Source organism: Oryctolagus cuniculus, chromosome 7 (assembly GCF_051225735.1).
Source record: "Oryctolagus cuniculus isolate XC-2025 breed Fujian yellow rabbit chromosome 7, ASM5122573v1, whole genome shotgun sequence".
NCBI lineage: Eukaryota > Metazoa > Chordata > Mammalia > Lagomorpha > Leporidae > Oryctolagus > Oryctolagus cuniculus.
Window position 1 is genome coordinate 107,707,306 of NC_142873.1, and position 26,288 is coordinate 107,733,593.

A 26,288-nucleotide genomic window follows, 5' to 3' on the forward strand; every position below is an offset into this window, starting at 1 on the left:
CTGTTTGCTGGCATAAAAGTCCTTGTAGCAATTTCTGATGATTCTTTTTATTTCTGTGGTATTTGTTGTTACATTTCCTTTTTAATCTCTGATTTTATTGATTTGGGTCTTTTCTTTTTTTAGTTAGTTGGGCCAGTGGGGTGTCAATTTTGTTTATTTTTTTAAAAAACCAGCTCCTAGTTTGGCTTATTTTTTGTAATGCTTTTTTGGATTCAATCCTGTTGATTTCTTCTTTGAATTTAATTATTTCTCTTCCTCTACTAGATTTGGGTCAGGTTGGCTAAAGTTTTTCAAGATCCTTGAGATGCACTGAAAGCTTATTTATTTGGTGCCTTTCCAATTTCTTGATGTAGGCACTTATTGCTATATTTTTTTATTTTTTTTTTATTTTTTTTTTTATTTTTATTATTTGACGGGCAGAGTGGACAGTGAGAGACAGACAGGGAGAAAGGTCTTCCTTTTGCCGTTGGTTCACCCTCCAATGGCCGCCGGGGCCGGCGTGCTGCGGCCAGCATATCGCGCTGATCCAAAGCCAGGAGCCAGGTGCTTCCCCTGGTCTCCCATGGGGTGCAGGGCCCAAGGACTTGGGCCATCCTCCACTGCACTCCTGGTCCATAGCAGAGAGCTGGCCTGGAAGAGGGGCAACCGGGACAGAATCTGGCACCCCGACCAGGACTAGAACCCAGTGTGCTGGTGCCACAGGTGGAGGATTAGCCTATTGAGCAGCGGTGCCGGCCACCTACTGCTATAAACTTTCCTCTTAACACTGCTTTTGCTGTATCCCATAAGGTTTGATATGTTGTGCTGTTATCCTCATTTACTTCCAGAAAGTTTTTGATTTCTCTTTTGATTTCTTCTATGACCCAGTATTTATTCAGGAGCATGTTGTTCAATCTCCATGTGTTTGCATATGCTCTAGGGATTCCTGAGTTGCTAATTTCCAACTTCATTCCACTGTGGTCTGAGAAGCTGCATCGTAGGATTCTAATTCTTTTGAATTTGCTGAGACTTGCTTTATGGCCTAGTATGTGGTCAATCCTAGAGAAGGTTCCATGTACTGCTGAGAAGAATGTAAATTCTTTAAGTGTAGGATGAAAAATTCTGTAAATATCTGTTAGATCCATTTGGGCTATAGTGTCGTTTAAATCTACTGTTTCCTTGTTGAACTTCTGTCCGATTGATCTATTTCTGAGAGTGGAGTATTGAAGTCCCCCAGTACTATTGTATTGGAGTCTAAGTCTACCTTTAAGTCCCTTAACATATCTTTTAAATAAACCGGTGCCCTGTAATTAGGTGCACATACATTGATAATCATTATATCTTCTTGTTGAATTGATCCCTTTATCATTATATAGTGACCCTCTTTGTCTCTCTTAACAGTTTTTGTGTTAAAGTTTATTTTGTCTGATATTAAGATGGCTACACCCGCTCTTTTTTCACTTCTGTTGGCATGGAATATCTTTTTCCAGTCTTTCACTTTCAGTCTGCATGCATCTTTGCTGGGAAGATGTGTTTCTTGTAAGCAGCAAATAGATGGGTAATTAACACACAATTATTCTTAGGTGTTTAAATTTAACTGAAAAATATCTCTATTAAATATAAGAGTGGGAATAAGAGAGGGAGGAGATGCACAATTTGGGACATGCTCAAGCTGACTTGCCCCAAATGGTAGAGTTAGAAATATGCCAGGGGATTCCAATCCAATTCCATCAAGGTGGCATGTACCAATGCCATCTCACTAGTCCAAGTGATCAATTTCAGTTCACAATTTATCATACTGATAGGTCTAAGAGTCAAAGGGATCACATAAACAAGATTAGTGTCTGCTAATACTTACTGATAGAATAAAAAAGGGACAGAACGATCCAACATGGGAAGCGAGATACACAACAGACTAATAGACTGGCAGATGTCCTAAACAGCACTCTGGCCTCAGAATCAGTCCTTAAGGCATTTGGATATGGCTGAAGAGCCCATGAGAGTATTTTAGGCATGGAAAGCCAAGACACTCTGGGAAAAAAAAAAAAAAAAAAAAACACCTAAATGATAGATCTCTGCAAGTGAGATACCAGTGGAAAGAATGGGCCATCAAAGAAGGAGGTACCTTTCTCTGAAGGGAGGAGTGAACTTCCACTTTGACTATGACCTTGTCTAAATAAGATCGATGTCCACGAACTCAAAAGGCTTTCATAGCCTTGAAAACTCATGACAAGAGCCTAGGGAGATTACTGACGCCTTAAACAAGAGCATCAATTTGTTAAGTTAACAACAGGAGTCACTGTGCACTTACTCCTCATGTAGGATCTCTGTCCTTAATGTGTTGTTCAGTGTGAATTAATGCTATAACTAGTACTGAAACAGTATTTTACACTTTATGTTCTGTGTGGGTGCAAACTGATGAAATCTTTACTTAATATATACTAAATTGATCTTCTGTATATAAAGATAATTGATGTGAATGGAATGGGAGAGGGAGCGGGAGTTGGGAGGGTTGCAGGTGGAAGGGAAGTTATGGGGGGAAAAGCCATTGTAATTCATAAGCTTTACTTTGGAAATTTATATTTACTAAATAAAAGTTAAATAAAATAACTCTGATTAGTGTTTTATTGGTAACCCTACTTTTCAGAAGTAATAACAAAGGAGTATATTGTGGCAATTCTTAAATTTACATAATTCACCACAGCTCATTTATACCATCATACCCCCTGAATCTTTCCTGAATCAGAATATGCAGGATTCTTCAGGTCTTGGTGTATTTCAATTGAATTCTTGAGGTTAACAAATTATTTGTATACTAACAGTGCATTTTGAAAAATGCTATATATCTTGTTTGTTGGTTTCCTATGTGAGAATCTGTTGTGACTATTTACAATAAAATAAATTTAACACTAAAAAAAGAATACATACCATGTTTCTCAGACATCTTAGACTTCTGAAAATGTGTGAATGTATGCTCTAGAACATAGTAAGGGTTTGTAATTATTTGTTGAATCAATTAATGTAGATAATACTTATCCCCCATGTTTATGAGAACACTTTATCAGCTATTTAGGAAGTTAGAAAGAGCAAGGGGCTGGCACTGTGGCATAGCAGGTGAGGCTGCCATTTGCAGTGCTGGCATCCCATATAGGCACTAGTTTGAATCCCAGCTGCTCCACTTCCAATCCTGCTCCCTGTTATGGCCTGGGAAAGCAGTGGAAGCTGACCCAAGTGCTTGTGCCCCTACACCTGTGTGGGAGACCCAAACAAATATTCTGGCTTTGGATCAGCACAGCTCCAGCCACTGCAGCCATCTGGGGAGTGAACCGGCGGGTGGAAGACTACCCTGTTTCCCTTTCTCTCTCTCTGCCTCTGCTTCTGCATCTCTGTAATTCTGCCTTTCAAATAAATAAATAAGTCTTTAAAAAAAAAGAGTGGGGAAAACCTATGTTGAAATACACAAACATCTGAAGAAATCTTTATAAAGTCTATAAAGACTCATTTGTAATCTGACCTAAATGATAATATGTCCATGATTTTTGCATTTGCAAACAATAAGTCAATTTTCATTATATATAAAACACAGTAAGCATATTAATCATTACACTAACTTTTCATTTATTACTATAAACATCAAGCAAAAGTAAAGTCAAAGTCTATATTCTACTGAGTGATCATATTATGAATTTTCAGAAAAATCAGACTGTTAAATTCTTATATAAAGGATTAGTTGTATTATTTTGATCTATCAAATTCTACTTAAATATAAAGAGTGGTCTCAATCAGTGTTTAAGTGATGCATCAAAACAAAATCATTTACAACTTGCTCCATGATCTCAAAAGTCTTGGAGCTTGTAAACAGCTTGTGAGTTAAGAAAGCAATTCTAGAGCCGGCGCCGTGGCTCAATAGGCTAATCCTCCACCTTGCGGCGCCGGCACACCGGGTTCTAGTCCCGGTTGGGGCGCCGGATTCTGTCCCGGTTGCCCCTCTTCCAGGCCAGCTCTCTGCTATGGCCAGGGAGTGCAGTGGAGGATGGCCCAGGTGCTTGGGCCCTGCACCCCATGGGAGACCAGGAAAAAGCACCTGGCTCCTGGCTCCTGCCAGGATCAGTGCGGTGCGCCGGCTGCAGCGGCGGCCATTGGAGGGTGAACCAACGGCAAAGGAAGACCTTTCACTCAGTCTCTCTCTCTCACTGTCCACTCTGCCTGTCAAAAAAAAAAAAAAAAAAAAAAAAAAAAGAAAGCAATTCTAGGGGGGCCAGCTTTGTAGCACAATGGGTTAAATGCTGCCCCCTTGACATCAGCATTCCATATGGGTGCTGGTTTGAGTCCTGGCTGCTCTAGTTCTGATCCAGCTCCCTGATAATGCACCTCGGAAAGCAGCAACAGATTGCCCAAGTGCTTGGGGCCCTGCACCTGCCTGGCCCAGAACTTGTTCCAACAGCCATTCTGTGAGTGAACCAGTAGACTGAAGATCTCTCTCTCTCTCTCTCTCTCTCTCTCTCTCTCTCTCCACTCCCCACACCCATCTCTGTCTCTCCCTCTTTGTTCCTCCACCTTTCAAATAAATGTTTTAAATATTTTTTAAAAAATAAAGCAATTCTGCTTTCTACTTTGTACTTGTTGAATTATTTGTTAAAGGGATCATTAAGCCTGTGACTAAAGTAAATTAAAAATATGTTATCACAAACTTTAAAAAAAGAAGGAAGGAAGAGAAAAGGAGGAGAGGGAGGGATGAGGAGATGGAGGGAATTATCATTATAATCAGAATTGTATCTATGCACCACATGAAATCTATGTAAGTAAATAAATAAATAGAAAGAAATTATGTGGGCCAGCGCCGCGGCTCACTAGGCTAATCCTCCGCCTAGCGGTGCCGGCACACCGGGTTCTAGTCCTGGTTGGGGCGCCGGATTCTGTCCCGGTTGCCCCTCTTCCAGGCCAGCTCTCTGCTGTGGCCCGGGAGTGCAGTGGAGGATGGCCCAAGTCCTTGGGCCCTGCACCCCATGGGAGACCAGGAGAAGCACCTGGCTCCTGCCATCGGATGAGTGCGGTGCACCGGCCGCAGCGCACTGGCCACGGCGGCCATTGGAGGGTGAATCAACGGCAAAGGAAGACCTTTCTCTCTGTCTCTCTCTCTCACTGTCCACTCTGACTGTCAAGAAAGAAAGAAAGAAAGAAAGAAAGAAAGAAAGAAAGAAGGAAGGAAGGAAGGAAGGAAGGAAGGAAGGAAGGAAGGAAGGAAGGAAGGAAGGAAGGAAGGAAGGAAGGAAGGAAGGAAGGAAGGAAGGAAGGGAGAGAGAGAAAGAGAGAGAGAGAGAGAAAGGAAGGAAGGAAGGAAGGAAGGAAGGAAGGAAGGAAGGAAGGAAGGAAGGAAGGAAGGAAGGAAGGAAGGAAGGAAGGAAGGAAGGAAGATCATGTGGAGTATTGTAGGGGCTCATGGGCTCTAGTAAATTAACTGAAAATAGTGTTCTAAAAAAATAAGATAGCAATTCTGACAAGTCTATTGCTTTGATGAGTGAGCTCAACGACCTCCATCTGCCACTGACTTTTGGATTTACTTTCTGTTGGAGCAGCAATTATCTCTCACTTAAGTAATACCTCTGAAGCATTTTATTTAAATATAAATGAAAGATGCTATTTAAGTGTCAAAATTTAATACAATAAATACAGCCTGATATATTTCTAGTAGCCTTGTCATTTTGAAAATGATTACTTCTATTTTGTCACTTATCACAAAAATTTTTCATGCTATTCCCATCTGCTAAAGATTTAAATTACTTTAAATACACACACACACACACACACATATATATATACACACATCATCCTGGCATAAGTACAGGCCATTTTGAAAACACAATATTGGGGCCCACATTGTGACACAATGAGTTAAGCTACCCCCTGCAATGCTAGCATCCCATATGGGTGCCAGTTTGAGTCCCAGGTGCTCCTGATCCTGATCCCTGCTAATATGCCTAGGAAAGCAGCAGAGGATGGCCCATGTACATGTACTCCTGTACCCACAAGGGAAACCTGGAAGAAGTTCCTGGTTCCTGGCGTCAGCCTGGCCAAAACCTGGACATTACAGCATTCAGGGAGTGGATGGAAGATCTCACTTTCTCTCTCTCTTTCTCCCCTTCTCTCTGTAACTTTGTCTTTTAAATAAATAAATAAATCTTTTTTTTTTAAGATTTTTTATTTATTTATTTGATAGGTAGAGTTACAGACAGTGAGAGAGAGAGACAGAGAGAGAGAGAAAGGTCTTCCTTCCATTGGTTTACTCCCCAAATGGCTGTAACGGCCGGAACTGGACCGATCCGAAGCCAGGAGCCAGGAGCTTTCTCCAGGTCTCCCATGCGGGTGCAGGGACCCAAGCACTTGGGCCACGCTCCACTGCTTTCCCAGGCCACAGCAGAGAGCTGGACTGGAAGAGCAGCAACCGGGACCAGAACTGGTGCCCATATGGGATGCCGGCGCTGCAGGCAGAGGAGTAAATCTGTTTTTAAAACACAATTTCAAGTACTTTAACTCCTGATATGACTCTGTGTGATCTTGTCACAAATTAATGCCTAAAAATTACAAAAGGATAAATTGTGAATTATAGATTTAGGTATCATAAACCCAGCAGAGCTGAGTCCAAGTAGGCATCCAACCAACAAAGTAAGTTAAAACCTATACATAAATTGATTTAACTATTAACTGAATATTTGATAAGAGGTCAATTACAGGTACTAAAAATATAAAATTAGTCCTGCTTCTGACAATTTACTCTGCCTCTGATTTCTCAATTACACAATGTCCTCATCTCCAACCAGTTTTTGGCAATGCCAGAACTGTCTGACCTCTTTCCTAGGAAGGGATCTATCCTCTCTAGGCACTTTTCTCAGGTTAACTTCCCTAAATCTAAATGTTTTATTATGATGCTGAGACAAGACCCTGGAAAATATCCCTGTTGAAATCAAAAACAGAGTAGATCCTCAGGTCTAGATTCAGGACATACTTGGACAGACTACACATGCTGCCCCTATCCTAAAGCACAAGGCAAGATTTCCTCATCAAAGTCAATTTCCCTTAAAACCAGAAGGCAAGTGGTGATTCCAAACTTTGATTAATAAATTTCTCATCGTGAAATCCTGGTTCCATTCCAGTCCCTGTAACATGCATATTTTGCCAGTTTTAAAGCAAAATGGTGAATGCCAAATGGTTCAGGAAGTCAGGGTCGTGAATGAGGCTACAACCTTGCCTTATGCAATTGTACAAAATCTGTACACTATCTTGGCCCAGATACATGGAGGCATCATTTAGGTCACAGTTCTACACCTGAAAGATGTTTTCTTCTATATACCCTTATACCTAGAATCTCAATATCTGTTTACCTTTGAATGGACTGATGCATCCTCAAATATGACTCAACAGTACACCTGGACAATCTTTCCTCAAGGCTTTGGGGATAGCCCTCATTTGTTTGGCAATCCACTTTGCCAAGGAACTTGGAGAGCTCAATTAAAGAGTGGAACTCATTTATAATATGTAGATGACAGCCTCATCTGCAGTCTAAGGAGGACTCAGATGAAAATACCATTATGGTCTCAATTTTTTTTTTAGGAAAATCAGGATGCAAAGTTTCCCCCAACCAAAGCTCATGTCTCTAAACAGGAAATAGCCTACTTGGGATACACCGAGACCTCGGGAAATTTTACTCTATTACTCAAGCAACAGGAAGCCATACTGCATGTGGCGCTGCCTCAGACAAAAACATAGCTAAGAACAATTCTGGGGATGGCAGGTTTATGCAGGTTATATATTCCATGACTTGGACTGATGGCCAACCTCCTGTATAAGGCATAAACAAATCCTGATACTGATCTACTCAGGTTGACAAGAAAACAAGAAGACTTTTGAAAGTCTAGGGGTATGCTGACAAAAGACCCTGCACCAGGGATTCCTAATTTAAACAGATCCTTCACAATCTTTGCAGTTGAAAGACAAGGAATAGACCTGGATGACTCACCCAGAAATAAGCTCCACTTCCAGGACTGTTCTAAATAGCTGGCCTCAGTGGCTGCAGATGGCCTGGATATTTGAGGGCAGTTACTGCTACACTTCTTGGAGAATAAACCACCAAGAAGTTCAAACTCCATATCAAATACAAAAGGCCCAGCAACAGGATTACAATAAAGATATCAATGGATGGTGGACTTTAGATCATAAATTAATGTTCCCAGTGGCCTCTCAGTGGAAAATTATCAAAGAAATTAATAACTCTTCCCATCTGGGAAGAGAGGCCTTAAATTAAATAGTTACTCATGTCTTTGAAAGAAAAGGAAAAGACCCAACCCTGACCCCTCTCTCTATAAAATAACACAGCAGTCACATCAACTCACCTCTCCTACTGACTTCCATACAAGGGAGAAAAACCTATCCTGGTAAGGATTAGCATATAAGACTTCATTAACATCCCCCATAAAATGGTCACAAATATTTATTTGTCCTCATTGATACATACACTGGATAGATAGAAGCTTTTCTGACCCAAAGAGAAAGGGCACAAGAAGTATCCAATGTACTGCTGAAAGAAATAATCCCACATTTTGGACTCCCAAGGTGCCTCCAGAGTGGCAACTGCCCTTCTTTGTCTCTCAACTCATCAGGGAGTCACCACTCAGATTCTCCTACAACTCCACGCCTCTTGGAGGCCCTAGTCCTCATGCAATGCTGAAAACTGCAACCATTATATTAAGACTCTGACAAAATAATGTCAAAAGACCTCCAAATCCTGGTTTAAGCCATTTCTTGCTGTCCTCCATAGGATGACGATAGCACTCAAGGCTATCTTAAAGCTCAGCCCTTTTAGGATGTTATCTGGGAGACCCTACCTCATCTCTGAAATCCTCTTTGATTCAGATACATAGTATCAACATAGGTCAGATAGAGAAGTCTCAGACAATGAGAACAAGAATGCCCACAAATTATAAATGACCAGCCAGCCTCTCCAGGAGATCTAGTCTTGTTAAAAACTTGGATACAGGGATCCCCCGGACAAATTACATCCTGAATGGAAAGGAAACTATCAGATGCTACTTACTATTATTACCTGTTACAGTCACATTACAAGGAATTTCTAGCTGGGTATGTCTGTCAATAATAAACCTCCGTCCTTTGAGTCTTAAAGGCACACCTAGAGTATAACTCTGTATACTCTTGTAAGCCAATTGAGGAACCTAAGTTTATCTTCAAAAAGCTAAAAAATACATAAAACTTTTGCTTTTGGCCGATGCCGCGGCTCAATAGGCTAATCCCCCGCTTGCGGCACTGGCACACCGGGTTCTAGTCCCGGTTGGGGCGCCGGATTCTGTCCTGGTTGCCCCTCTTCCAGGCCAGCTCTCTGCTGTGGCCCGGGAGTGCAGTGGAGGATGGCCCAAGTGCTTGGGCCCTGCACCCGCATGGGAGACCAGGGGAAGCACCTGGCTCCTGGCTTCGGATCAGCGTGATGCGCTGGCCACAGCGCGCCAGCCGCGGCAGCCATTAGAGGGTAACCAACGGCAAAGGAAGACCTTTCTCTCTCTCTCTCTCTTTCTCACTGTCCACTCTGCCTGTCAAAAAAAAAAAAAAAAAAAAAAAAAAAAAAAACTTTCGCTTTTGCCATAAACTTATTCCTAAAGAGAAAGACACTCAGGCTATTATGCTTCCCAGCTGACATGATTTTCATACTTCTCCTGTCTTCTTGGAGTAATGGCCATAGGCAGGAAAATTCCCTGATAAAGCCCTCCACCATAATAGCAAAAGAAGAAAAATCTTAATACCATTAAGTCTGCCATAATGGCAAAATGAGAAAAATCTTCATAATACCATAAAGCCACTTTAAGAAACTCAGACCGCTGAGTAGACCCTAGGGCAACTAAAAGGTTCTTTAGATTCCCTAGCTAATGTGTTCATGGACAATCAACTAGCCCTAAATTACTTACCGTCAGAACGGTACAGAGTATGTGTGCACGGTGATTAATAAAATGTGCTGAATTTACACTGACAATAGTGGATTTGTGAAAGAGGGTTTCAAAAGGATTTATGATCAAGCCAAGTGACTCCATGATTTTAGGAAAGGGAAATCCCTCAGCTTCTACCATATGGGAAGTAGCAAAAAGTACTCTCCCTTCTCTGAAATGTTTCTTGCTCTTGCTCCTTTTTTGTCTTAACTGTCAAATTTGTCTCTTTCAGAATCCAACAGTTTAAGTAAAGATGATGATCACTAGTGATTCCAGCGATAACCAACGTCTGGTGAGAAACCTCGAGTTCCTCCAATGGAACCTCTAGATCAGTTAGCAAGGGGTTTTCATTCAGGGGCTAGGCAGAGACAAGCCCTGACACAGCATGAAGAAGTTACAAAGGATGGGTCCACTTCCCTTGAATTCCACTAAGTTTAAGGGATGAAAATTTCTAAGAGGGAAGAGATGATATAGGCATGTAGCTAGCAAGGAGAGCACTGAAATCACCAGTCTCTCTACAACACTGGCTACTCCACCCAAACCACTACCTTCTAGCTCCTGCTTTGTGTTGAAGAAAACTACTATTTTTGCGAAAGTGCCATCCAGAACCAGTGCCAGCTGAAAATATTCAATCTGGATGCTGACTGCATATCCAAAATGACCCAAAGCTAATATATTAAATTATAATAAAATTACCATGACTGACATTTCTCCTCTCATCAAGTACCTGATGCCATGACACTTAGAAAATCTCTCTCCAAAAAGGGCAAGTCGATGGGAAGTATTCAAACACCACCTCAGGGCTGGTGCTGTGGCACAGTGGATTAAGCCACTGCCTGCAGTGCCAGCATCCCATATGGGCACCGGTTCAAGTCCTGGCTACTCCACTTGTGATCCAGCTCTCTGTTGTGGCATGGGAAAGCAATAGAGAATGGCCCAAGTCCTTGGGCCCCTGCAATCATGTGGGAGACCCAGAAGAAGCTCCTGGCTCCTGGATTTGGATTGGCACAACTCCAGCCATTGCAGCCAATTGGGGAGTGAACAAGAGGATAGAAGAGTGCTCTCTCTCTCTCTCTCTCTCTCTCTCACTCCTTCTGTCCCTCCCTCCCACCCTCCCTCCTTCCCTCTCCCTCTCTTTAACCTCTCCTTCTCTCTCTGTGTAACTCTTTCAAATAAATATTTTTTAAAAAACTCAAACACTGCCCCCTATAAATATTCAGTTCCTCCAGATCACATAAAGGAATAACCAGAACCTCATTAGACACAGCTCACTATCATGAGCTAAACACTCCCTCTCAAGTGCACACTTTGACTTTGCTAACAATAAATCTATTCCTCTGCTAAGATTTACCTATAGCTCATCCTCTGGGCTTTCTTGCACCAGTGACAAGAACCTGGGCCCAGACATCCCAGAACAAAATGACTGCTTTTATTGACTTTTTTTACATCCTAATTGTTCAGTGCTCCTAAATCAGCCTTTTGAGTAATTATATTGTTGCAAGATATTCAATTCACTAGAGAAATGCCCAGCTACCTCTCAGGTAAGTTTAATAAGATGAGGATGTGATAACGCTAAAGAGAGAACATCTAACTAACAGTCTAGCAAAAATTAATGGGTGCTTATGCATGTACCAGCACATTTTCTCTCCATTATACACACATGCACATTACATTTGTGTGAACATGTTTGTGTATCTATGTATGTGTGTAATTTTTTCTTTCATTTCCTAAACACTGACCAGTTTGGTTCAGAAATTATGTTGCTGCACACAGAAATCTAATGTTTGATTACCTCATGTTTATAGTTTCTAGATTTTCATAGATTTAGACACTCAAATAACAGCTGTTGTTAAAGCAGAATGAGAAAATATAATTTGGAGAAAAACTAAGTTGTCCTGTGCCTTCACAGAACTGATATTTAGTGACAGCTGTTCTGACACATGAGTTCACATTTTTAAAGCCTATTATAATACCATTATGGAAGCTCCTGAGAATCTCTATTTGGCTCAAACCTTTAACTAAAATCTAGTACAAACAAAAGGAAAAAAGAAACATTTATTATGCCCTCACAAACTATGTAAATTATTGGTCCAAGTATAGGCATATTCCCACATTGTTTAACTTTCACTTGTGGGCTCTCTTACTCATTCTCATTCCTCTATCCCTCAGTCCGCTTCTGACCCCTTTTACTCACCTCTATTTTTTTCTTTCTTCTCATAATACTTATCACCTTTCAATACATGGCATCATTTACTGATTTCATGTAATGTTTATCCCCTGCTATGTTTTATAAATACAAGGAAGCCATCTATTTTGTTCAGAATCTAGAAAACTGCTTAACCTAAAATAAGTTCACAACAAATATATGTTGAATAAACAAATGAAATTCAAGATATTCATAATATATATCAAGACAGTATTAGGGCTTCAGTATTTTCTTGAATTCATTACTATTCAAAGTTGATTCATTTTTAACTTTAATAACTTAAATATTCATGTAGTAAGTAGCTGCTAAATAATTACAGAATAATAGAAATAAATAAATTTTAAGTAGTGAAACGAAACTTGGAATGATTAAAAACAATTTTAAATACAGAACTTAAAAAACAGGATAGGCCGGCGCCGCGGCTCACTAGGCTAATCCTCCACCTTGCGGCGCCGGCACACCGGGTTCTAGTCCCGGTCGGGGCGCCGCATTCTGTCCCGGTTGCCCCTCTTCCAGGCCAGCTCTCTGCTGTGGCCAGGGAGTGCAGTGGAGGATGGCCCAGGTGCTTGGGCCCTGCACCCCATGGGAAACCAGGAAAAGCACCTGGCTCCTGGCTCCTGCCATCGGATCAGTGCGGTGCGCCGGCTGCAGCGCGCCAGTCGCGGCGGCCATTGGAGGGTGAACCAACGGCAAAGGAAGACCTTTCTCTCTGTCTCTCTCTCTCTCACTGTCCTGTCAAAAAAATAAAATAAAAAATAAATAAAAATAAAAAAAAAAAAAACAGGATAGGAGCCGGTGCTGTGGCACCGTGGGTTAATGCCCTGGCCTGAAGCGCCAGAATCCCATATGGGCGCCGGTTCAAGACCCAGTTGCTCCACTTCCAATCCAGCTCTCTGCTATGGCCTGAGAAAGCAGTAGAAAATGGCCCAAGTACTTGGGCCCCTGCACTCATGTGGGAGACCCGGAAGAAGCTCCTGGCTCCTGGCTTCGGATCAGTGCAGCTCCATTGGCCATTGCGGCCAACTGGGGAGTGAACGAGTGGATGGAAGACCTCTCTCTCTGCCTCTCCTCTCTCTGTGTAACTCTGACTTTCAAATAAATAGACAAATCTTTAAAAAAAAATAGGATAAAAACAATAAAGTAAATACAAGTCTAAATATATCATTAATTATATGAAAATGGGGGCCGGCGCTGTGGCGTAACTGGTAAAGCCCCTGCCTGCGGTGCCGGCATCCCATATGGGTGCCAGTACAAGTCCTGGTGGCTCTACTTCCGTCCAGCCCTCTGGTATGGGGTGGGAAAGCAGCAGAATATGGCCCAAGTCCTTGGAACCTCTGCACCAGCATGGGAGATCCGGAAGAAGCTCCTAGCTCCTGCCTTCAGATTGGCTCCGCTCCAGCTGTTGCAGCCATCTGGGGAATGAACAGTGGATGGAAGGCCTCTCTCTTTCTCTCTGCCTCTCCTCTCTCTGTGTTACTTTGACTTTCAGATAAATAAATAAATAGTTTAAAAAATTATATAAAAATGTAAAATGACTAAATTCTCCAATGATATGACATCAAATTTAAAATACCTTAAGAAATAAGCACTCTTGGGACCAGCGCCATGGCACACTAGGTTAATCCTCTGCCTGTGGCACCGGCATCCCATATGGATACTGGTTCTGGTCCCAGTTGCTCCTCTTCCAGTCCAGCTCTCTGCTGTGGCCCAAGATAGCAGTGGAGGATGGCCCAAGTGCTTGAGCCCCTGCAGCTGCATGGGACACCTGGCTCCTGGCTTCGGATCAACGCAGTTCCAGCCGTTGCAGCTACTTGGGGAGTGAACCAATGGAAGGAAGACCTTTCTGTCTCTCTGTCTCTCTCTCTCTCTCTCTCACTGTCTGTAACACTACCTGTCAGATAAATAAATAAATAAATAATAAATAAAATAAAATAAATTTTAAAAATTAAAAAAAAAGAAAGAAGCATTCTTGCAGTAGGAGTTTGGCACGGTGGTTAAGATGCCACTTGGGATATCTGCATCCCATATGAGAATGTCTGGGTTCCTGTCCCAGCTCCGTTTCCAATTCCAGCTTCCAGCTAATGTGTGCCCTGTGAGGCAGCAGGTAATGGCTCAAGTATTTGGGTCACCGCCACACACATGGGAGATTCAGATTGAAATCCAAGCTGCTAACTTCAGCCTCACCCAATCTGGTTGTTGCAGACATTTGGGGAGGAAAACAGCAGATAGAAGAGATGAAAGAGATATTTCTCTCCCTTTCTCTTTCTCTCTCTCTCCCCCCCTTTCAAATAAAATGAAAATAAATTAATTTTTAAATAAACCAGTGTTCTTTACAAGAGATACATCTAAAACAGAAAGATGTAGAAAGATGGAAAAAGGATACACCACAGACACATCTAAAACAAATATATAGAAGTTTGAAAGCAAAGCCAAAAAATGAAGCATTTATCATGTGCATACTAAACAAAAAAGCTGGTGAAGTTAAAGCAGTGTTATACAAAATAGGCTATAATGCACAGAGAAATAAGGTTACTCCAAATTGGTAAGCATTTCAATTAGGCAGAAATAAAATATGACACTTAAAATGTATACAGACATTATAATAAAGTGTTAACATGTATATTATGATGTAGTTTCAAAATGCATAAAGTGAAAATTCATAGTGCTACAAGGAAAAAGACAAAAATACACAAATATGGCACAAATTTTAATATACTATTCTCAACCATCAAGAAAATAAGCAGGCACCAAAAAACATGTGAGGAAATATGAGATTGGAATAAGATTAAAAAATTGTACATAGAATTTGCACTAAAAATTGCAGATCACACATAATTTTCAAGGACTGAAAACTGATCAGGGGCTGGTATTGTGGCACATGGGGATAAGCTGCCAGTTGTGATGCTGGCATCTCATATTGGAGTTGGAATCTCAGACGCTCTGCTTCCAGTCCAGCTCCCTGCTAATGTGCTTTTGGAAGGCAGCATAAGAAGGCCCAAGTAGTTTGGTCCTGCCACCCACTTGCAAGCCTGATAAAGTTCTAGGCTCCTCTCTTGCACCTGGCCCAGACCTCTATCTCTCCTTTTCCCTCTGTTGCTCTGCCTTTCAATAAATAAATCTTAAAAAAATTGATCATATAAAAAGATAAAAAATATCTTTCCCAAAAATTCAATGGGTTAAAGTCATACAGACTATAGTGTTTTAAAAGACAGAAATAAAGAGCAAAAACATAACCACACAGATGCCATATGTTTAAGATATTAATAAAAATATTATTAAGTAAATCATTGGACAAAAAAGATATAAAATCAAAAAGAAAGTTTTAAATTGATGATAATGAAACAGCATCTCAAAACTTATTTCATAGGGCCAGCATTCTGTCCCTCCGACAATCTGCCTTTCAAATAAATTAGAATGAATCTTTAAAAAACAGAAAAAAAGGCAGAAAATAATGGTTAGTATTCCTTTACGCTGTTAAAATATTTGATAGAACATTCTGTTAAGCAATTAGAGCAGTAAAACCAGAATCTAGAGCCGGCGCCGTGGCTCAATAGGCTAATCCTCCACCTTGCGGCGCCGGCACACCGGGTTCTAGTCCCGGTCGGGGCACCGGATTCTGTCCCGGTTGCCCCTCTTCCAGGCCAGCTCTCTGCTATGGCCAGGGAGTGCAGTGGAGGATGGCCCAGGTGCTTGGGCCCTGCACCCCATGGGAGACCAGGAAAAGCACCTGGATCCTGGCTCCTGCCATCGGATCAGCGCGGTGCGCCGGCTGCAGCGGCGGCCATTGGAGGGTGAACCAACGGCAAAGGAAGACCTTTCTCTCTCTGTCTCTCTCTCTCACTGTCCACTCTGCCTATCAAAAATTTAAAAAAAAAACAAAAAAAAACAAAAAATAAAAACCAGAATCTAGAGAAAATAATAAACAAAATTAATAAAATATAAAAACAGCAAACATGCAAGATTGAGAATCAACAAATATAAAATCAGCATTTTTAAAGGGCAAATAAAATTAATGAATCGAAAGAGAGAAGGTTCAAATAACCAATAATAAGAATAAAAAGAGGTACAAATACAGAATTATTTAGGACCAAGTTTATACTAATAAATTTGAAATTTTATATGATATGAATTCACAGAAAATATAATTTACCAAAATTGGCTAAATTTTGAAAAAATAAAGAAAAAACCTGAATAAGCACAGTGACAAGAAAGAAATTAAATGCACAGGCTGGTGCCGCAGCTCACTAGGCTAATCCTCCACCTGCGGCGCCGGCACACCGGGTTCTGGTCCCGGTCGGGGTGCCAGATTCTGTCCTGGTTGCCCCTCTTCCAGGCCAGCTCTCTGCTGTGGCCAGGGAGTGCAGTGGAGGATGGCCCAAGTCCTTGGGCCCTGCACCTGCATGGGAGACCAGGAGAAGCACCTGGCTTCTGCCTTCAGATCAGCGCAGTGCGCCGGTCGCAGCATGCCAGCCGCGGCGGCCATTGGAGGGTGAACCAACGGCAAAGGAAGACCTTTCTCTCTATCTCTCTCTCACTGTCCACTCTGCCTATCAAAAAAAAAAAATTAAATGCACAAATATCAGGGAGTTTCACAAAACATTTAAGAATAATTGTAAATGAGCAAGGATTCTTCCAGAAAAAAGTGAACATCTGCCAATCCATATTTATAGTTAATATAACCTTAATTGCAAAACACAAAGACAATTAGAAAAAGGAAAAGTATAGCCATTCTCACGTAGGAAATACATTTTTTTAAGATTTAGCAAATATCTGATTGGGTTAAGGAACAAAACCCATCTATTTGCTGCTTACAAAAAACGCATCTTTCCAACAAAGATCCATACAGACTGAAAGTGAAAGGCTGGAAAAAGATATACCATGCCAACAGAAATGAAAAAAGAGCGGGCGTAGCCATCTTAATATCAGACAACATAAACTTCACCACAAAAACTGTTAAGAGTGACAAAGAGGGACACTATATAATGATTAAGGGATCAATACAACAAGAAGATATAACAATTATCAATGTATATGCACCTAACTATAGGGCACCGGTTTATCTAAAAGATTTGTTAACAGACTTAAAGGGAGACTTAGACCCCAATACAATAGTACTGGGGGACTTCAATACTCCACTCTCAGAAATAGACAGATCAACAGGACAGAAGATCAACAAGGAGACAGTAGATTCAAACTACACTATAGCCCAAATGGATCTAACAGATATTTACAGAACTTTCAATCCTACAGCTAAAGATTTTACATTCTTCTCAGCAGTACATGGAACCTTCTCTAGGATTGACCACATACTAGGCCATAAAGCAAGTCTCAGCAAATTCAAAAGAATTAGAATCCTACGATGCAGCTTCTCAGACCACAGTGGAATGAAGTTGGAAACTAGCAACTCAGGAATCCCTAGAGCATACGCAAACACATGGAGATTGAACAACATGCTCCTGAATGAACAATGGGTCATAGAAGAAATCAAAAGAGAAATCAAAAATTTTCTGGAAGTAAATGACGATAACAGCACAACATATCAAACCTTATGGGATACAGCAAAAGCAGTGTTAAGAGGAAAGTTTATATCAATAGGTGCCTACATCAAGAAATTGGAAAGGTACCAAATAGATGAGCTTTCAATTCACCTCAAGGATCTAGAAAACCTACAGCAAACCAGACCCAAATCTAGAAGGAGAAGAGAAATAATTAAAATCAGAGAAGAAATCAACAGGATTGAATAAAAAAAAAATTACAAAAAATCAGCCAAACGAGGAGCTGGTTTTTTGAAAAAATAAACAAAATTGACACCCCATTGGCCCAACTAACTAAAAAAAGAAGAGAAAAGACCCAAATCAATAAAATCAGAGATGAAAAAGGAAACGTAACAACAGACACCACAGAAATAAAAAGAATCATCAGAAATTACTACAAGGACTTGTATGCCAGCAAACAGGGAAACCTATCAGAAATGGATAGATTCCTGGACACATGCAACCTACCTAAATTGAACCAGGAAGACATCAAAAACCTAAACAGACCCATAACTGAGACAGAAATTGAAACAGTAATAAAGGCCCTCCCAACAAAGAAAAGCCCAGGACCAGATGGACTCACTGCTGAATTCTACCAGACATTTAAAGAAGAACTGACTCCAATTCTTCTCAAACTATTCAGAACAATTGAAAAAGAGGGAGTCCTCCCAAATTCTTTTTATGAAGCCAGCATCACCTTAATTCCTAAGCCGGAAAAAGATGAAGCATTGAAAGAGAATTACAGACCAATATCCCTGATGAACATAGATGCAAAAATCCTCAATAAAATTCTCTCCAATAGAATGCAACAACACATCAGAAAGATCATCCACCCAGACCAAGTGGGATTTATCCCTGGTATGCAGGGATGGTTTAATGTGCGCAAAACAATCAATGTGATACACCACATTAACAGACTGCAGAAGAAAAACCATATGATTATCTCAATAGACGCCGAGAAAGCATTTGATAAAATACAACACCCGTTCATGATGAAAACTCTAAGCAAACTGGGTTTGGAAGGAACATTCCTCAATACAATCAAAGCAATCTATGAAAAACCCACAGCCAACATCCTATTGAATGGGGAAAAGTTGGAAGCATTTCCACTGAGATCTGGTACCAGACAGGGATGCCCACTCTCACCACTGCTATTCAATATAGTTCTGGAAGTTCTAGCCAGAGCTATTAGGCAAGAAAAAGAAATTAAAGCGATACAAATTGGGAAGGAAGAACTCAAACTATCCCTCTTTGCAGATGATATGATTCTTTATTTATATTTATTTATGTGATACCAATCAAGATACCAAAGACCTTCTTCTCAGATCTGGAAAAAATGGTGCTGAAATTCATATGGAGGCACAAGAGACCTCAAATAGCCAAAGCAATCTTGTACAACAAAAACAAAGCCGGAGGCATCACAATACCAGATTTCAGGACATACTACAGGGCAGTTGTAATCAAAACAGCATGGTACTGGTACAGAAACAGATGGATAGACCAATGGAACAGAATTGAAACACCAGAAATCAACCCAAACATCTACAGCCAACTTATATTTGATCAAGGATCTAAAACCAATTCCTGGAGCAAGGACAGTCTATTCAATAAATGGTGCTGGGAAAACTGGATTTCCACATGCAGAAGCATGAAGCAAGACCCCTACCTTACACCTTACACAAAAATCCACTCAACATGGATTAAAGACCTAAATCTACGACCTGACACCATCAAGTTATTAGAGAACATTGGAGAAACCCTTCAAGATATTGGCACAGGCAAAGAGTTTCTGGAAAAGACCCGGGAGGCACAGGAAGTCAAAGCCAAAATCAACTATTGGGATTGCATCAAATTGAGAAGTTTCTGTACTGCAAAAGAAACAGTCAGGAGAGTGAAGAGACAACCGACAGAATGGGAAAAAATATTTGCAAACTATGCAACAGATAAAGGGTTAGTAACCAGAATCTACAAAGAGATCAAGAAACTCCACAACATCAAAACAAACAACCCACTTAAGAGATGGGCCAAGGACCTCAATAGACATTTTTCAAAAGAGGAAATCCAAATGGCCAACAGGCACAGGAAAAAATGTTGAAGCTCACTAGCAATCAGGGAAATGTAAATCAAAACCACAATGAGGTTTCACCTCACCCCGGTTAGAATGCCTCACATACAGAAATCTACCAACAACAGATGCTGGCAAGGATGTGGGGGAAAAGGGACACTAACCCACTGTTGGTGGGAATGCAAACTGGTCAAGCCACTATGGAAGTCAGTCTGGAGATTCCTCAGAAACCTGAATATAACCCTACCGTTGGACCCAGCCATCCCACTCCTTGGAATTTACCCAAAGGAAATGAAATTGGCAAAGGAAAAAGCGGTCTGCACCCTAATGTTTATTGCAGCACAATTCACAATAGCCAAGACCTGGAACCAACCTAAATGCCCATCAACGGTAGACTGGATAAAGAAATTATGGGATACGTACTCTTTAGAATACTATACCGCAGTAAGAAACAACGAAATCCAGTCATTTGCAACAAAATGGAGGAATCTGGAACACATCATGCTGAGTGAAGTAAGCCAGTCCCAAAGGGACAAATACCATATGTTCTCCCTGATCGGTGACAACTGACTGAACACCAAAGAGGAAACCTGTTGAAGTGAAATGGACACTATGGGAAACGGTGACTTGATCAGCATAGCCCTGACTGTTAATGAACAACTTAATACATTATCCCTCTTAGTATTTTTTTTGCCTGTTCTACTTAATATGACTGGTTTAATTCTGTAATTAATACACAGTTATTCTTAAGTGTTGAAATTTAACTGAAATGTGATCCCTGTTAAACATAAGAGTGGGGATAAGAGAGGGAAGAGATGTATAATTTGGGACATGCTCAAGCTGACTTGCCCCAAATGGTAGAGTTAGAAACATACCAGGGGACTCCAATTTAATCCCATCAAGGTGGCATGTACCAATGCCATCTCACTAGTCCAAGTGATCAATTTCAGTTCACAATTGATCATAATGAAAGGACTAAGAGTCAAAGGGAGCACATAAACAAGTCTAGTACCTGCTAACACTAACTGATAGAATAAATAAAGGGGAGAGTGATCCAACATGGGAAGCGAGATACTCAGCAGACTCATAGAATGGCGGATGTCCTAAACAGCACTCTGGCCTCAGAATCAGCCCTAAAGGCATTCTGATCTGGCTAAAAAGCCCATGAGAGTATTTCAGGAATGGAAAGCCAAGACACTCTGGAAAAAAAAAAAAAAAAAAAAAAAAACCTAAATGAAAGATCTCTGTGAGTGAGATCCCAGTGGAAAGAACAGGTCTTCAAAGAAGGAGGTACCTTTCTCTGAAGGGAGGAGAGAACCTCCACTTTGACTATGACCTTGTCTAAACAAGATAAGAGTCGGAGAACTCAAGGGGCTTCCATAGCCTTGGAAACTCATGACTGGTGCATAGAGAGATTACTATGCCATAAACAGGAGTGTCAATTTGTAAAGTTAACAACAGGAGTCACTGTGCACTTACTCCTCATGTAGGATCTCTGTCCTTAATGTGCTGTACATTGAGGCTTAATGCTATAACAAGTACTCAAACAGTATATTTCACTTTGTGTTTCTATGGGGGTGCAAACTGTTGAAATCTTTACTTAATGTATACTAAACTGATCTTCTGTTAAAAAAAAAAAAGAAGAAATTAGCAATTCCCAATTTGACTCTCGCTGGGATTAAACATGACAATAGGTCTGATCTGATTTCATCATTTAAAAAATCATCTATTATTTTTCACTTCATGTTTCTGTGTGGGAGCAAACTGTTGAAATCTTTACTTAATGTATGCTAAATTGATCTTCTGTATATAAAGAAAATCCAAAATGAATCCTCATGTGAATGGAAGGGGAGAGGGAATGGGAAAGGGGAGGGTTGCGGGTGGAAGGGACGTTATGGGGGGGAAGCCATTGTAATCCATAAGCTGTACTTTGGAAATTTATATTCATTAAATAAAAGTTTAAAAAAAAAGATTTAGCAAATATCAATAAATGAAATTCTGTCATGCAAAAACAATGACCATATAACATGTGTAGAATTTACTGCAGGACAATTCTGATTTAACACATTAAAGAAATCAATTAACATGATTAACCCTTTTAATATATTAAAGGATAAAAAGCATCTGACTACATGAGTACTCACATATAAAAAGTATCTGAAAACAGCAGATACTCATTCACAACAAAAACTATTTACAAACTAGAAATAGAAGGGCATTTCCTAAATCTGATGAAGAATATCTCCCACAAGCCCACTGCAAATTTCCTTCCCAGTGGTTTTTGCACTTCACGTTGGTAACACACTAGCGGTCCTCATCACTGCAGTAGGGAAGTTTACAACAGAAGAAACAAAACTGACATTACTCAAAGAGTACATGAAAGTTATAAAATACAAAAATATCCTCTGTAGGTTTTTTAACTTAATTTCCAAGGTTGCTGTTGTAAAATATAACTATACAACGTCAAGTATTTTAAACACTTCTCAATTCATTCTCTGAGGCCAGTATTACTCTGATACCAACACCAGACACAGACATCACAATACAGCTGCAGACCAATATCCTTTATGAATGTTGATACAAAAAGACCAACAAACTAAATCCAGTAACATACAAAAGGATTAAACATATAACAAAGCTTTGGAAGAATGTTCTTGTCTTATTTTTCATTGGGTAATTTGTCTTTCTACTGCTGTGTTGTAAGAGTTTTTTATATATAGGTAAAAGTTCCTCATCAGGTACATGATTTTTCTCCCATATAAATATTTTCTTTTATTTTTGGGGTTATTTGTTTTTCAGTTTTTGGCTGGTGCCCTCTGAAATTTAGCAGTTTTAAATATTGATGAAGATATCAGCAAATGCAAATCAAACTATAATAATATGCCACTTGACACCTGATAAGATTATAATACAAAAGACAGTAGCAGCATTGACAAGGATATAGAGAAACTGGAACACTTACAGAACACTGGTGGGCAGTAAAATGATACAGAAACTTTAGAAAACAATTTAGCATATTTTTCTAATGTTAAAGGGTGTTTAATATAGTCACATGGTAATATGACATAGTAATTCTGCTCCTTGTACAAAATTCATAATGGTCAAAAAGTAGAAGCTGCCCAAATATTCATCCCTTCATATACAGATAAAAAAAAAACTGATATGGCCATACAATGGAATATTATTCAGCAACAAAAAAGGAATGAAGCATTGATATGCTATAACATAGATGAACCTTGAAAACATTATGCTAATTGAAGGAAGCCAGTTAGGAGAGGCCCAACAATTTCATTTACTTGAAATGTCCAGAAAAGGCAAAATCATAGGCACAAAAAAAAAAAGAAAAGCCATGGTTGCCAGGGATGGGGACACTGGGGAAAGAGGACTGATTGCAATGAGCACAGGGTGTGTTTCTGGGCTGATAAAATACTTTTTATGTACTTCACTGTATTTAACAGTAGTGATGATGGCAACACTCTGTTAAAGCACATAAACTCTGTCAGTGCACAAAAGCCAGCACATTACATACAACAAAGGGGTAAACTTTATGGTATGTGAATGATAGTCAATGATTGACCAATAAAACTTATTTTTTAAAGATTTATTTTTATTTATTTGAAAGGCAGAATTAGAGAGAGTAAGAGTGAGTGAGTGAGAGAAAGTTCTATCCACTGGTTCACTCCCCAAATGGCCACAATTGGTGGGGCTAGGCCAGACTGAAGCCAGGAGCCAGGAGCCAGGAGCTTCTTCCAGGTCTCCTACATGGGACCTCAGGGGCCCAAGGACTTGGGCCATGCTCCACTGCTTTCCCAGGCCGTTAGCAGGGAGCTCGATCAGAAGTGGAGCAACCAGGTCTCAAACCATCACCCAGATGGGATGCTGGTGTTGCAGAAGGCAGCTTAACCACCTATGCCACAATGCTGGCTTCCAATAAAGCTGATTTTTAAAACACTTTTAAAATTAAGTGTACTTCCATATGCCAGCAATAAATAGACAATGAAATTTTAAAACATGTCATTTAAAATAATTTCAAACTATAAAGTTCCAATGAATAAGTCTAACAGAAAAATGTTCAAGGGCTCCTAAGGAAAAAGTTAGCTAAAGTTTATATTTCTTACATTAGAAAAGACCTCAGTATATAAAGAAAGATAGTCACATATTCTAGAACTGGAAATTTAAAAGATATAATTTCCTTTTCATCGTATAGAATTGAAACAAACTCAATACCATCTTTATCAAGTTTCTAACAAACATTTTAGAACTTGACAAGCTGATTCTAAAATGTGTATGGAAAAGCAAAGGCCAAAGAAGGCTACAGCACTCCTGGAAATGATGCAAAACAGGAGGATCTGCTCCATCAGATAGCAAGATTTACCTCTTAAATCTGTAGTAATCGAGGCCAGGTAACACTGGCAAATACACAGAGAGGTCACATAAACAAGTACAGACTCCCCAGAACAGACTCACACATGTATCAACTCTTAATATTTTAAATGATCAATGTTTGTTGTCGTAAGCCACTGAAGTTGGGATAATTTTTTACATAACTATAGGTGGTAACTTCAGTTATTCTGCTCACTTGTATTTTCATAGTTACTGATCTTCACTCCTTGAAGTGAGACAGGCATTACATTACATTTACTAAAATGTGAGTAAAAATAACCCATGTTACTTCCGGATGGCAGCATTTAAAACTGAAACTGGTTCATGATTATCCATGCTGCTCTCCTCTATTCCACCAAATGGGGAAGTCTTGTGTTCCAGATCGTATGGCTGCAGAATGGTGACGCTTCCCTGTCCTTAACCGACCATGTTGTTACATGGAGGACAGTTCCCTGGAAAGTTGTCTTGATCCACAGGAGACTTTGCATGAATGAGAAATTGCATTATGTAATGGAATTTGAGTATTATTTGCTATTGCAGCATAACCTAGCCTATCCTCACAGACAGCAGGTTCAATCTCACTACTAATTTATAAAATAAAGATTAATGAGATAATAATTTATATTCACCAGATGGGTCAAAATCAAATGTTCTGATAATAATAAGTTTTGGCAAAGATATAGAGCAATGACAGCAGGAATGTAAATGGGTAAAATGACACTTGAAAAAGTGAGGCATTATCTAATATAGCAGAAGTCTGAAAGTCATGAGACACAGTAATCACCTCCTAGTTTCATCTAAAGAAACTTCTACCTCTGTGCGCCAGGATTCATGTACAAGATGAATCATAGATGCTTCATTTACAGTAACATAAAAGGAAGAAGGATGAAGGATTTCATAACCAGAATCAATTTTTTAAATGAATGTGTTATATTCATACAGTGGAACAGATCCAGCAATGGAAACAAAGAAGCAGCAAATTCAATCAACAACAAAAATTACTGAGCAGCTCCTATATGCAAGGCCCTATCTCCCACTAAGGATAAAAAAATGAGAAGAAAAAAAAAACACCTCCCATGAAGGTTAAATTCTAGTGGAAATGCTACAGGAAAAAAAAAAAAAAAGGTAATTGAGAGGTCAAAGGACTGGTGTGCAGTGGGTTAGCCTGCCACCTGGAATACCAGCATCCCATATGAGGAGCAGGTTCGGGTTTTGGCTGCTCTGCTTCAAATCCAGCTTCCTGTTAATATGCCTGGCAAAGCAGCAGAGGATGGCCAAGATGCTTGGGCCCCTGCCACCCACACTGGAGATCTAGATACAGGCATCTGGCTTCGGCCTGGCCCAGCTCTGGTCACTGCAGCCATTTGAGAGTGAACAAGCAGATGGAAAATCAATCTCAATCTCTCTCTCTGTCTCTCTCTGTCTCTGTCTCTCTCTCTCTCTCTCTCTCTAACTCTGTCTTTCAAATAAATAAATAAATCTTTTTTTAAAAAAAGAAGTGACACAAAATTTTCAAAAGTGAATACAGGGGCCAGTGTGTGGCATAGCTCATAAAGCTATAGCCTGTGATGTCAGCAACCCGGCTGCTCCACTTCTAATCCAGCTACCTGCTAATGGCCTGGGAAAAGCAGCAGAAGATGGGCCACTGCCACCCACGCAGGAGACCTGGATGAAACTCCTGGCTCCTGGTTTCAGCATGGCTCAGCCCCAGCAGTTGTGGCCATCTGGGGAGTGAACCAACAGGCAGCTGATCTCTTTCTCTCTGTGTCTCTCCCTCTCTCTCTGTAACTCTGACTTTCAAATTAATAAATATATCTTTTGTAAAAAGTGGATACATGCCATGAGAAAAAGAAAGGAAAGGGAAAGAATATTAAACATGATAACCAGGCCTCCTGGAAAAAGAGACAATTGAACAGATATTGAAGGGAAGCGCAGTAATTACAGCAAGCTGTGGATATCTGTAGGAAGAGCATTCCAAGCAAAGGAAGCTAAAGTGTAAAGATGGCTTCTGACACATTCGAGGAACAACAAGGAGCCCAGTGTGGCTGGAACTGAGTAAGCAAGAGGAAGAACAGTGGGACACAAGATCAGATGGCCAGAAGGAAGGGCAGAAAGGTCAGGTATGGCCTTGTAGG

The 26,288-nt window shown here is 40.3% G+C and overlaps 1 protein-coding gene across 8 annotated transcripts in view; it reads right to left on the reverse strand.

Annotated features, from left to right (window-relative positions):
- Positions 1-26,288, reverse strand: part of LOC100351924 (leptin receptor) — a 134,644-nt gene that overhangs the window by 103,713 nt on the left and 4,643 nt on the right. The window lies entirely within an intron of this gene.